The sequence below is a fragment of the Saccopteryx leptura genome, chromosome 10 (genome assembly GCF_036850995.1).
Source record: "Saccopteryx leptura isolate mSacLep1 chromosome 10, mSacLep1_pri_phased_curated, whole genome shotgun sequence".
NCBI classification, from domain to species: domain Eukaryota; kingdom Metazoa; phylum Chordata; class Mammalia; order Chiroptera; family Emballonuridae; genus Saccopteryx; species Saccopteryx leptura.
This window is the reverse complement of record NC_089512.1, coordinates 13525816-13537401: the sequence shown is the minus strand read 5'-3', so window position 1 is coordinate 13537401 and position 11586 is coordinate 13525816. Positions and strand designations below refer to the sequence as shown.

Below are 11586 nucleotides of genomic sequence, written 5' to 3'. Positions count from 1 at the left end.
AGTGCTCTAATTGCCGTTTTCTATGCATTTTAATTCTGTTAAAAATGTGTGGCTCTGATGTCAGTACCACTCGGCCTGTCGAAAACCATTGTCTTGAAGAAAATGGAGTAAGTCAACAGCAATTTCATGCTTTGAGGAGCTTCAGTATACTCTTTTTTTTTTTTTTTTTTTTTTTCATTTTTCTGAAGCTGGAAACAGGGAGAGACAGACAGACTCCCGCATGCGCCCGACCGGGATCCACCCGGCACGCCCACCATGGGGGGACGCTCTGCCCACCAGGGGGCGATGCTCTGCCCATCCTGGGCGTCGCCATGTTGTGACCAGAGCCACTCTAGCGCCTGAGGCAGAGACCACAGAGCCATCCCCAGCGCCCGGGCCATCTTTGCTCCAATGGAGCCTTGGCTGCGGGAGGGGAAGAGAGAGACAGAGAGGAAAGCGCGGTGGAGGGGTGGAGAAGCAAATGGGCGCTTCTCCTGTGTGCCCTGGCCGGGAATCAAACCCTGGTCCTCCGCACGCTAGGCCGACGCTCTACCGCTGAGCCAACCGGCCAGGGCTCAGTATACTCTTGGAGAAATAAAATGTGTGACTATTCGCCAGGGCTCCTTGGGTGGGCAGAGGCAATGAGGTGACCCCACAGCTCAGGTTTCAGCTTCGTAGCAAGTCTGCCACTAGCTTGTGTGTAGGAGCAATTTTGGAAGAATCTGCCCTTTGCCTTTAAAGCTCCAGTGTGCTTGGAACTGGAGCCCATGGTGCAAAATGGTCAACACCTGCAGTGAATTGTGGCGTCAGAATGGCTATTTGCAGAGAGAGTTGGGGAAGGGCTGAAGGAAGGGAGGCTGGTGTCAGGGCCCATGAGGGCTGCAAAGCTCATTTGTTAGCATGATCTGAGGCAGAAGAGGCTCTTCGAGGAGCAATGAATAGGAAACCACTGGTAACTGCACCTGTGGGTAGTACACCTGATCACAGGTTGACCCGTCTGCAGCTACTGAACCCTCCAGGACTACCCAATCCGTTACTGTGTCTCAACCCTGAGTCCTGTGTCTTGGTGTTCGATGTCTCCACCCTAGAAACCCGGGTGCATTCCTCTTGCTGGAGTGCCTGCCTTCTGGCATTGCCACAGCGGTACCACTACCTCTTACCCTTCATAGAATCTAGTTTTAGGGATGAGACGTCCTCTGGCAAGGTATAGCGTAGTAGAAGCCAGGCAGCCATTTCTCTGTATTTCCTCTGATTTTGATAGAAGCATCAACTCCACTTAGTTGTGCACCCATTGATGACTTCTTGTATGTGGCCTGACTGGTGCTTGATGGCACCTTGGGGTGGAGCCAGTGGTCCCTGATTGAACCAGCCAGGAGGACACTCCACTGTGCCATTGGCCAGGGCCACAGTGTTTGGTGTGTGTTTTTTTTTATTTTATGGGGACGGAGGTGGTAGGACGAGAAGTTATCAACTCATAGTTGTTTAACTTTAGTTATTCATTGACTGCTTGTCATACGTGCTTGACTGGGCAAGCCAGGGTTTCGAACCAGCAACCTCAAGAGTTCCAGGTCGACGTTCTAGCCACTGTGCCACCAGAGACCAAGCTAGACTGGGAATTTCTTCAAGACAGTTTACCTGGCTGGATTTGACTTGCCCAGGGAGGGCATCACCCTCTTCACAGCCTCCATGAGCATTTGATCCTGTTCCTCATGCAGATTCTGCCTCGACCTAGGACCACACGCCGGCCCAGACCTGAGGTGACTCCACTCTGAGACCCAGTCAGTACCTCACGGCTGCAGAGCCAGTGCCCTCGAGCCGGCACGGAGTAGCCAGTCCCAGCCTAGTATTCTCATTAGCCTGGTGCCCACCTAACGGTCGTTGCAGAAGCAGTGTGCACCTCAGTGCTGGGTTCATCTCCTCCTCCACCAGGCGTGCACCGTGCATCCTGCCCTGACTTTTCCCCATCGGTGTAAGCAGCGAGGGAGACGCCCTCCGTCCCGCACCCCCTCCTTGGCACTGCACTCGATTTGGCCCTAGTGAGCCTCCTTTCCTGTCCACTTGGAAGCACTTTTCTCAGAAATAATGACTCATTCAGTTCCCTTGTCTTAGAAACCGAGCTTGCTGTTTTTAAACAATAATACACAGCTGAAGATTTTCTTTTTTTTTACTGTGGGAACAACACAACAGGAGATTTACCCTCTAGCTCAGGGGTCTCAAACTCGCGGCCCGCCGAACAATTTTGTGCGGCCCGCAGACTAATCCACGAAGTTCAAAATATTTTGGATAAAATTAAGTAAGCCTAGGGGCCTACTTGTATTTTTCATTTCTCTAGCATCCTAGCTAGATATTAGCTTAGTTAACAGCAGTTGTGATGCGAACTACAGTTTCTGGTCGTTTTGTGACACTGAGTAAACTGCATGTACCATTGTGCTTGTTGTACTGATTTTTTTTTGTTTTCAACTGCAGTGAGAAAAGTGTTGCGTAACAGTTGCCTTTTGTAGACCTAGTGCGGCCTGCCGAAGGGCTGTGATCTTGCTCTGCGGCCCACATGCTGAGTTGAGTTTGAGACCCCTGCTCTAGCTTAAGATTTTACTTGTTCCTATCACAGCTTCCAGCTCTTGACCACTTATTGGGGCTTTGTTTTCTAAGCCACCTGGAATAGAATCCCACTCAGAGCTTTGAGTTCCCCTTCCTCCCCCTGCAAGCTGAGAAGGGCTTCTGCCACAGGATTCGTTTTCCTAATACACCCCTATTACAAAGGGAAATCATCACTATTGAAGTCAGCCTAACACAGAACTTGACCTTTTTTTAAGACTTTGTTTATTGATTTGAGAGAGAGAGAGAGAGAGAAAGGTGAGGGTGGGGGAGGAGCTGGAAGCATTAACTTGTAGTAGTTGCTTCTCTCGTATGTGCCTTGACTGGGCAAGCCCCAGGTTTTGAACCGGTGACCTCAACAGTACAAGAAAATGCTTCATCTACTGCGCCACCCCAGGTCAGGCAGAACTTGACTTCCTGAGTGAATAGAGGAGGTGGTTAAGAATAAATCTTAGAGATTTAAATAGCATTCAAGAAAGAGCTGGAGCTGAATTCCACTTGGCAAGCCTAAGGCTCTTGTCTAGGGCCATACAGTTGTCCTCACCTGGACCTGCGTCACCTGCTTTGAACTTGACCAGGCTGTTATCACCCAGTCCCCTGCTGCTGCCTGCAGGGTGTTAGGAGGAAGTGCTTCCTGGGTCAGCTTGGGTTGAGTGGGTGGTAAGACTGGGTCTGGCCTGGGCCATGGCCCAGCACCAAGGACACCTCCACATCCAGGTGGCCTGTAAGTGCATTAGCGCTGCCATCGTGTGCTGTGTGGAGAGGCAGGCAGAGGGCTGTGGGGATCAGAAATGTCTGGGCCCATGGAAGCCACGCTCAGCATCTTCCTAGTGTGTGGCTCCGGGCAAGGGACGGTGCCTCCGGGCACAGGCGCCCTCAGCATCAAATGGGGTTGTGATTCAGAGCTTGTTGTGCAAGTAGACTGGGCCTGGCCACGTAGCAGACACTCATTCTACGTATCACTTTGTATTTTGTTAGTATATATATAATTAAAAAATAATTTTCGATCGTAAAATGCACCATACATGCAGGTGATTATACAAGACATCTATATATTCTTGAAGAACCAAGTTAAAACCTCTGTAACAGGCAAGTTATGAAATAAAAAGGTGCCAGGACTTGAAAAAGTAGCTGTGGGTGCCTCCCTGCCCCTTCCTCCCTGAACTCAGAGCTCCTCTCCTGCCACCCTCGGTGGACTTGGTCGAGAATTGTTTAGTTTCCCTGTTGGTTTTGAGTTTCCTATAAATGGGGTCACAGTACATCTTGCTTTTCATCCCCAGTTTCTCCACTCCTGTAGAGTCATCTGTGACATCAGCGTAATACAACAGCCATGTGGTTTGTGTCCATGATCTGGTTGTTATCAACAGAGCAACTTTGAACATTTTTTTTTTTTTTGTATTTTTCTGAAGTGAGAAGTGGGGAGGCAGAGAGGCTCCCACATGCGCCTGACCGGGATCCACCCAGTATGCCCACCAGGGGGCAATGCTCTGCCCATCTGGGCTGCTGCACTGTTGCAACTGGAGCCATTCTAGCACCTAAGGCGGAGGCCATGGAGCCATCCTCAGAGCCTGGGCCAACTTTGCTCCAATGGAGCCTTGGCTGTGGGAGGGGAAGAGAGAGAGATAAAGAGAAAGGAGAAGGAGAAGGGTGGAGAAACAGATGGGTGCTTCTCCTGTGTGCCCTGGCCGAGAATCAAACCCAAGATTTCCACACGCCAGGCCAACACTCTACTGCTGAGCCAACCAGCCAGGGCCTGAACATTTTTGATAGCTCCTGGTGCACAGAAATTCCTCCCTGTGGGTTTTAAACTCTAAGATATCAAATAGCTTCACGATTACATGTAACATCTTATGAAAACACAGCCACAACCCTTAGCACTTTCTATTGAAACACCTTTCTTCACTTTGCAGAACTGCTGCCTCTCAAAAATCCAGGGTCCATCCAGTTAGGGTCTGATCCTGGCCTCTCTCTTCTCCCTGTGCTGCTCTGTGAGTCTGTCCCTGGGCCACTGGCACACTGTAACTTCCTCTTTACTAGAATTTTTATAATCTACAACAATGGCCAGGGCAACTTTCCTGCCGTCCTTCCTTTTTCCAAGAGAGTCCTGCCTAGTATTGAACCCTTTGTATTGTCATACACATTTTTAACCAACTGGTACAGTTTTACTATAAAGCCAGTGACTCTGTAATTTAGAGCAGTATTGACTGATTCACAATATTGAATTTTTCAGTCCATGAACAATCTATATAGCTTACCAATTTCTCATTTCTGTGTCCCTCCAATAAAATTTTATAATTTTTCCCAAAGAGATTTTGCACATCTTCTGGTAAATTTAGTCCTGGATACTCAAGATATTTAAGTTGTTAAGAAACTATTATTAGGGATCCTGCTGGAATAGTTCAATTCTTATTCCAAATCACACAGATATCCAGTGGTAAATGTCACCGTGGCCATGAGTTTTCTGATCCTGCCTGAGCAATCCAGACCTTTTGTGTAAGTTGGGGATGAGATACTTAAATTCCTACATGCCATTAGCAGGTTTAGTAGGGCAGAACCTGTGGTACTTTCAATGTGCTAAGTTCAGCGGGTTTAACTTAGGAAGAACCCAAGTGAACTTAAGTAGAACCCAGTTCTATGTTTGCCAAGAATCTCAAATAAAATTATTAGCAATTCAACATTCAAGAAATATTTATTAAGGGCTGACCCTGGATCAGACACTGTTTAAGCTACTGGGGATACGGAAGTGAATGAAGACGAAGCTTGTGACCTTGTGTCAGTTATGTTTTGAATGGTGAGGAGGATAACAAGTTACCGAGTGAACTATTTTCCGTGGAAACAGAAGTGAGGATGATGGAACCATGAAGGTTTGTTTAAAGCAAGAAGCGCAAGCACAGCACCAGGCTGTAAAAAAGACAGACAAGAGGAGAGCATCATCGGGGAGAATCAAGATAGCACAGAAACCCCTTTAAAAGGAGGACTTTCAACTCAGCCTCAGCAAGAGAAGCTGGGAAGTCCTGCCTCCCGAGGAGCTGGGGGCCTTTACCAGAGGCCATGGCGTCTCCGGGACACCATGCAGTGTGACGGTATAGACCTCCACTGCCCAGCTCACCGCAGACGTTTTTATTTATTCATTTTAGAGAGGAGAGAGACAGACAGACAGACATAAACAGACAGACAGAAAGGAGGAGCAGGAAGCATCAACTCCCATATGTGCCTTGACCAGGCAAGCCCAGGGTTTTGAACTGGTGACCTCAGTGTTTCCAGGTCAACACTTTATCCACTGCGCCACCACAGGTCAGGCCACCGCAGACGTTTTTACATCCTCTCCTTTAGATATTTCTGGAAATGAGCTGGGGACCAAGGGAAAGATCTAACCTCACAGATCTCGACTCCAGTGCTGCCCCTGCTGTACGCTCTGTGAAAGGCAAAAATCTCAAGAAACGCTGTCCCTTCTCCATGGGTGGCTGGCCCTGTTCTCTGCGAGGTCAAGATCACCTAACATTACAGGAAGCAGCCATTATCCTGTCGCCACTGGAAACCCCGCACCCTCAGCCACTGACCTCTGCATTTCCTTCTATCCATGTCCTGTACCAACCCAAGGGGTGTTTCCATCTACAATTTGCAAGAGAAAGGAAGAGCACAGGAAAATACTCTCCCTCGTCAGAGGCCAGAGGCCGATAGCACTCTGCCCAGGGGCCTCGCAGGCTTTCCAGACTGAGGAAACGAAATGTTGGTTGACACTGGTTTCAAAACCCCCATAGAGGATTTTAAAAATTAGTGTATATCATTTCATCATATATAATTCTGTTAAGTAAATTATTTTTTCCAAACAATGTCTAATAACACTGTGATTTTGCAATTTAGAAATGAAAAATATCACAATTTAAAATGCAATGGGCAGATTAAACAGGACACTGTTGTGCTTGCTTCGACAGCACATATATTGAAATTGGAATGATATAGAGAAGATTAGCATGGCCTCTGCGCAAGGATGACACGCAAATTCATGAAGCATTCCATATTAAAAAAAAAGAAAGGCCCTGGCCGGTTGGCTCAGCGGTAGAGCGTTGGCCTGGCGTGTGGGGGACCCGGGTTCGATTCCCGCTAGGGCACATAGGAGAAGCGCCCATTTGCTTCTCCACCCCCCCCCCTCCTTCCTCTCTGTCTCTCTCTTCCCCTCCCGCAGCCAAGGTTCCATTGGAGCAAGGATGGCCTGGGCGCTGGGGATGGCTCCTTGGCCTCTGCCCCAGGCGCTGGAGTGGCTCTGGTCGCGGCAGAGCGACGCCCCGGAGGGGCAGAGCATCGCCCCCTGGTGGGCAGAGCGTCGCCCCTGGTGGGCGTGCCGGGTAGATCCCGGTCCGGCGCATGCGGGAGTCTGTCTGACTGTCTCTCCCCGTTTCCAGCTTCAGAAAAATACAAAAAAAAAAAAAAAAAAAAAAAGAACAAGACACTGTTGGAGAGGAGTCTGCTGAGCTAGAAAAATATATGAAGAAATTACTGCCAAGGAAACAGACAGAGGGATAGAAAATAGGGAAAAGAATTTAGATACAGGGAAGATGAAATAAGGAAGTCAAATATCTAGTTGGAATTCCAGACGGAGAGGAGAGAGAGAATGAAAAAGTCAGTATCAAAGAGAAAAGGCTGAGAATTTTCTGAAATGTTTACAGTTCCACAAATTCAGGAATCCCAGTGTATACTAAATAGGATCAATATTTAAAACCTATCCTTAACACACACACACACACACACATACACACACACACACACACACGGAGAACACCATGTGAAAACAGAGGCAGAGACTGGAGCGATGCATCTATCAGCCAAGGAAGGCTAAGGTTGCCTTCAGGGCGACCACACCTTCATTTCAAAGCCCCCGGACCTCAGACAATAAATTTATGATGTTTAAGCCAAAAAACCCAAACGAAACCAAAACCAAAAAACTTGTCCTTAGTTAATTGTTGAGGAATCACAGAAATGCCAAAAACAAAAGCGTGCTTGAAAGCAGCCAAGGGGAAAAAGGACACCTGGGTGTCCCCCATTAAGAGTGACAGCGAGGTGACAGTAGAATGAGAAAAGAGAATAGTCAACTTAGCTCTGTTTTCCAAAAATTAGAACAATATAAGGACTTATTCTGAAAACAAATATAAATAAGGAAATAAAAAGTGATGCCAGAAGGAAGCTGTGGCCAAAAAATGCTGGTGGCCCACCAATGTCCGTCCTCTCTTCCCAGAGTAACAGATCCCTGGTTTTTAGCTGGGTCCAGGCTGAGAAGCTGATGCCGCACGTGGTGCAAAAATGTTCGGGCAATGTTGAGGCCTGCTTTCCTTCAGAAGGTAGACCACAATTTGACCAGATTTGAGGCATTAGGAAAATGGCAGGAAAGATCCAGAATCATGGCTTATGTTGACAATTTTTTGACTTCTCTGAGCAAAGTCCTGTGGGAGACAAGAACTCAAGCTAACTCTAACTAGCCTGCAAGCAGAAATGGAAGGCTCTAGAGCAGCGGTCCCCAAACTACGGCCCGCGGGCCGCATGTGGCCCCCTGAGGCCATTTATCCAGCCCCCACTGCACTTCTGGAAGAGGCACCTCTTTCATTGGTGGTCAGTGAGAGGAGCATAGTTCCCATTGAAATACTGGTCAGTTTGTTGATTTAAATTTACTTGTTCTTTATTTTAAATATTGTATTTGTTCCCGTTTTGTTTTTTTACTTTAAAATAAGATATGCGCAGTGTGCATAGGGATTTGTTCATAGTTTTTTTTATAGTACAGCCCTCCAACAGTCTGAGGGACAGTGAACTGGCCCCCTGTGTAAAAAGTTTGGGGACCCCTGCTCTAGAGTTTTGCTAATATAGGCACATTATATCTCTGGTCTGCCCAAAACTTCTGGACAACCAGTTATGAGCTTTCTATCTCAAAGGCTGACTCTGAAGCAGATGGCTCTCTTGCTCCTTGGAAACGTAGTGGGAGGAAGGTGAGATCGAGGTAAGATTCAAATGTGTTATCTTCCATGACAAACCTACCATAAACAAGAAGAAAATCTTACAAAATCAGATTATGGTAACTAGGCTTTGGAACAGGAATTCTCACACTGACCGGTGGGAGAATGTAGCATTATGTAGTAACATAAGCATCTGCAATGTCCCTTTTGGGGGGACGCACCCCACACACTCATGTACCTTTGCTCTAGGATATGTGCGCAACAATGCTAATCAACAAACCCAGAAATGGCCCGGAGTTCACCGACAGCACTGTTGATAAACTGTCGTTTATTAATATCACAGTGTGCCTGGCAACAATGAAAATGAACAAAGCACAATGATATGCATAAATCTTACATACAACTTTGGGCAAGAGAAGCACTGACAGCAAGTTATTCGTAAAATGAGATTCCATTTGCACAAAGTTCAATAACAGGCAGAAGTAAGCTATATTCCTTAGAGATGTATTCCTTGGTGGCAAACATTATAGTATAAGTCAATAAATATCCTATCTTTCAATAAAATCCAAGTAAAATAAAAGCATTTGACAAAATACATTTAAAGAACACAGGAGACATGTGGAAGACAAAGTGTTTCTAGATCATTGATAACGAGAGACATTCAAATACCAACTTCAGAATGCAAGAATGTCTCTCATTCCAGAAGCTCACTTACAATGTGACCTTGCCACTATCCCATGGGTGGAATTATGTCCTTTCCCTTCTGACCTGGGTGGAACTTTGTAACTCCCTCAATTAATAAGGTACAGTGGACGTGTAGCTATGTGATTTCCAAGGCTAGAGTATAAAAGTGCCACCCCCTTTTGTCCGGACCTCCTGGGACATCATTCTGGAAATTCAGCCATTATCCAGTGAGGAAGCCCAAGCAGCTGAGGAAAACCTGCTCAGACAAGAAGCAGAGCCCCCAGCCCCAGGCCCAGACCAGCTGGACTGCCAGCCAGCAGCCAGCATTGACTTGTCGGCCATGTGAGTGATCCGTATTGAATCAAGTGAATTGCCCAGTTTGGATTTGAGCCATCACAGGTGATGCTGTATGGAGCACACATAAGACATTCCTGTTAGGTTGCCAAAATCGCGTCTCTGTGAGCATAAGAAATGATTATTGGTTTAAACAACTTAGTTTTAGGAAAGTTTGTTACTCAAAAATTCTGGAGGCATTTTCACTAAAGTCAGAAACAAGTCATGGATGTCAATTTCCAGTGCTACTTTATATCGTAACAATGAACTTCTCAGGCAATGCAGTAGGCAAGGGTAACTAATTATATACACACTCTATAGCCGACTGACTTTTCCCTGTAGAATTTACAATAAGCGTTTCCCATGATATTATAGCTTTTGTACTTAATGTATATATTAGCTATACAGGGTGGGTAAAAGTAGGTTTACAGTTCTGAGTACGCAAAACACTGAGATTATTCTTGTATTTATTTTCCATATGAACATCTGTAAATCTACTTTTGCCCCACCCTGTGTAATAAACCATTAAGTGACAATGAAATATAGTTTTTATACCTACATTCCTATTTTTTAATATTTTATAAAATTTCTACTTTTATAAGCACATCAGAGTCATGACCATCCTCGTGGTTATCTGGATCAAATGGCAGGGACATTTCAAAGATTTAAAATAAAATCATTAAATTTTTTTCCGAATTGTATATTTAGTAGCAACAAAAGAGACTGCAGGTTTCAGTTTATCTTTAGCCACAATAATTATTCTTTGTTGATCTGCTCAATGAAGAATTTCATTTCAGGTGTTGTTTCTTTGCATTTCACTCAGGTGGAGAGCAATTGCTGACCTGCTTTGATCTGAATACCAAGGACAAGGCTGCAAAGCTTGACCCCTCCAGAAGCATCGCTCTGTGCCCTGGAAAGTGGGTCTAAATGTCGTGAAGGTCCTCTCTGCCAGCATATTCTATGAAGAAGATGGTCAAATGGGAAAGACACTGTCTTCCATGTTTGCTGCAAAAATGAAGAGAAAAACAATTGTGAATTCTTACACCTTATACGTTTACTATTGAACAGTATTCGCTGAGAACCCTGTGCCCTGCACTGAGCCAGAAACACGGGATGTGATCAAGAGCTAGAAGCATTTGCCACCTTCTGGGAACTTGCTCCATAATTTATTGAGAGAACAAATAGAAAGTTGTCCAAGGACAGGAATACCTTTTGTGTTTTCCTACAAAAACAGTAGGTTTATGAGTTAAAGAACATATACAGTACTTGAAAAACACGTTTTATTTTATACGTCAAAGACTATATATTACACACACTCTTACCCATGCCCATAATAGAGACTCTCCTATAAAATTAAAAGGTAGAGGATTTATGGGTTTAATATATCTAAGTCAACAGACCTAAGCAGAGCACCAAGCAGCAGTTCATTGGTCCATCATTCTGTTAACCACAGGAGGGCGGAGGCACTCTCCGTGTAGAATACCTCCTCACTAACACCTCTCTAAACCCAGGTGGAGCTTAGAGGTCAGAGTGCCAGCCCTGCCTTCTCCGCCATCGGGGATCTGGCGCTCCGGGACCAGACCATGGACCCAGGGTGCTTAAAACATGCTTTCTCCCTATTCACCTTTCACAAGGATCCCGCCAGGAGACAGGTCAAAGGCCAGGGGAGGCTGTGTCCTCGTCTGCTTTTACCACAAAGGGTTCGCAAAGAATTCTTTGGAGTCCCTGCATCGCGCCAGTCAGTGGTCAGCGGGCTCAGTATAGCAGAGGTTTCCGCTGACTCAGGTGCGAGCTCACAGCAGAAGGCGCCTTGGGAAATGGGCATCTCTCTGGGAGCTCTTTCCCGGAGTTCCCTGCCGCGTCCTCCACAGCTTCTAAAACTGGAGCCTGTGCTCAAACAGGTCCGGAAACAGCCACAGTAAGACCGGAAACTGTGTGCAGTCCAGCGTCCCACGCTTCTCCCGCTTCTTCCTCGAGGGCTGTGGGGGAGCACCAGGAGCGTCCTGGCTCTGAGCAGGGGCAGTCCCGGACTTGGACTTGGGTGTGTGCTGGC

General features: G+C 46.5%; 1 non-coding gene across 1 annotated transcript; it reads left to right on the top strand.

The window, feature by feature from the left end:
- Positions 1-6493: 6493 nt before the first annotated feature.
- On the top strand, positions 6494-6600 carry LOC136382656 (U6 spliceosomal RNA). Its single transcript, XR_010747282.1, has one exon. It is a non-coding gene; the product is annotated as a U6 spliceosomal RNA (small nuclear RNA).
- Positions 6601-11586: the final 4986 nt, after the last annotated feature.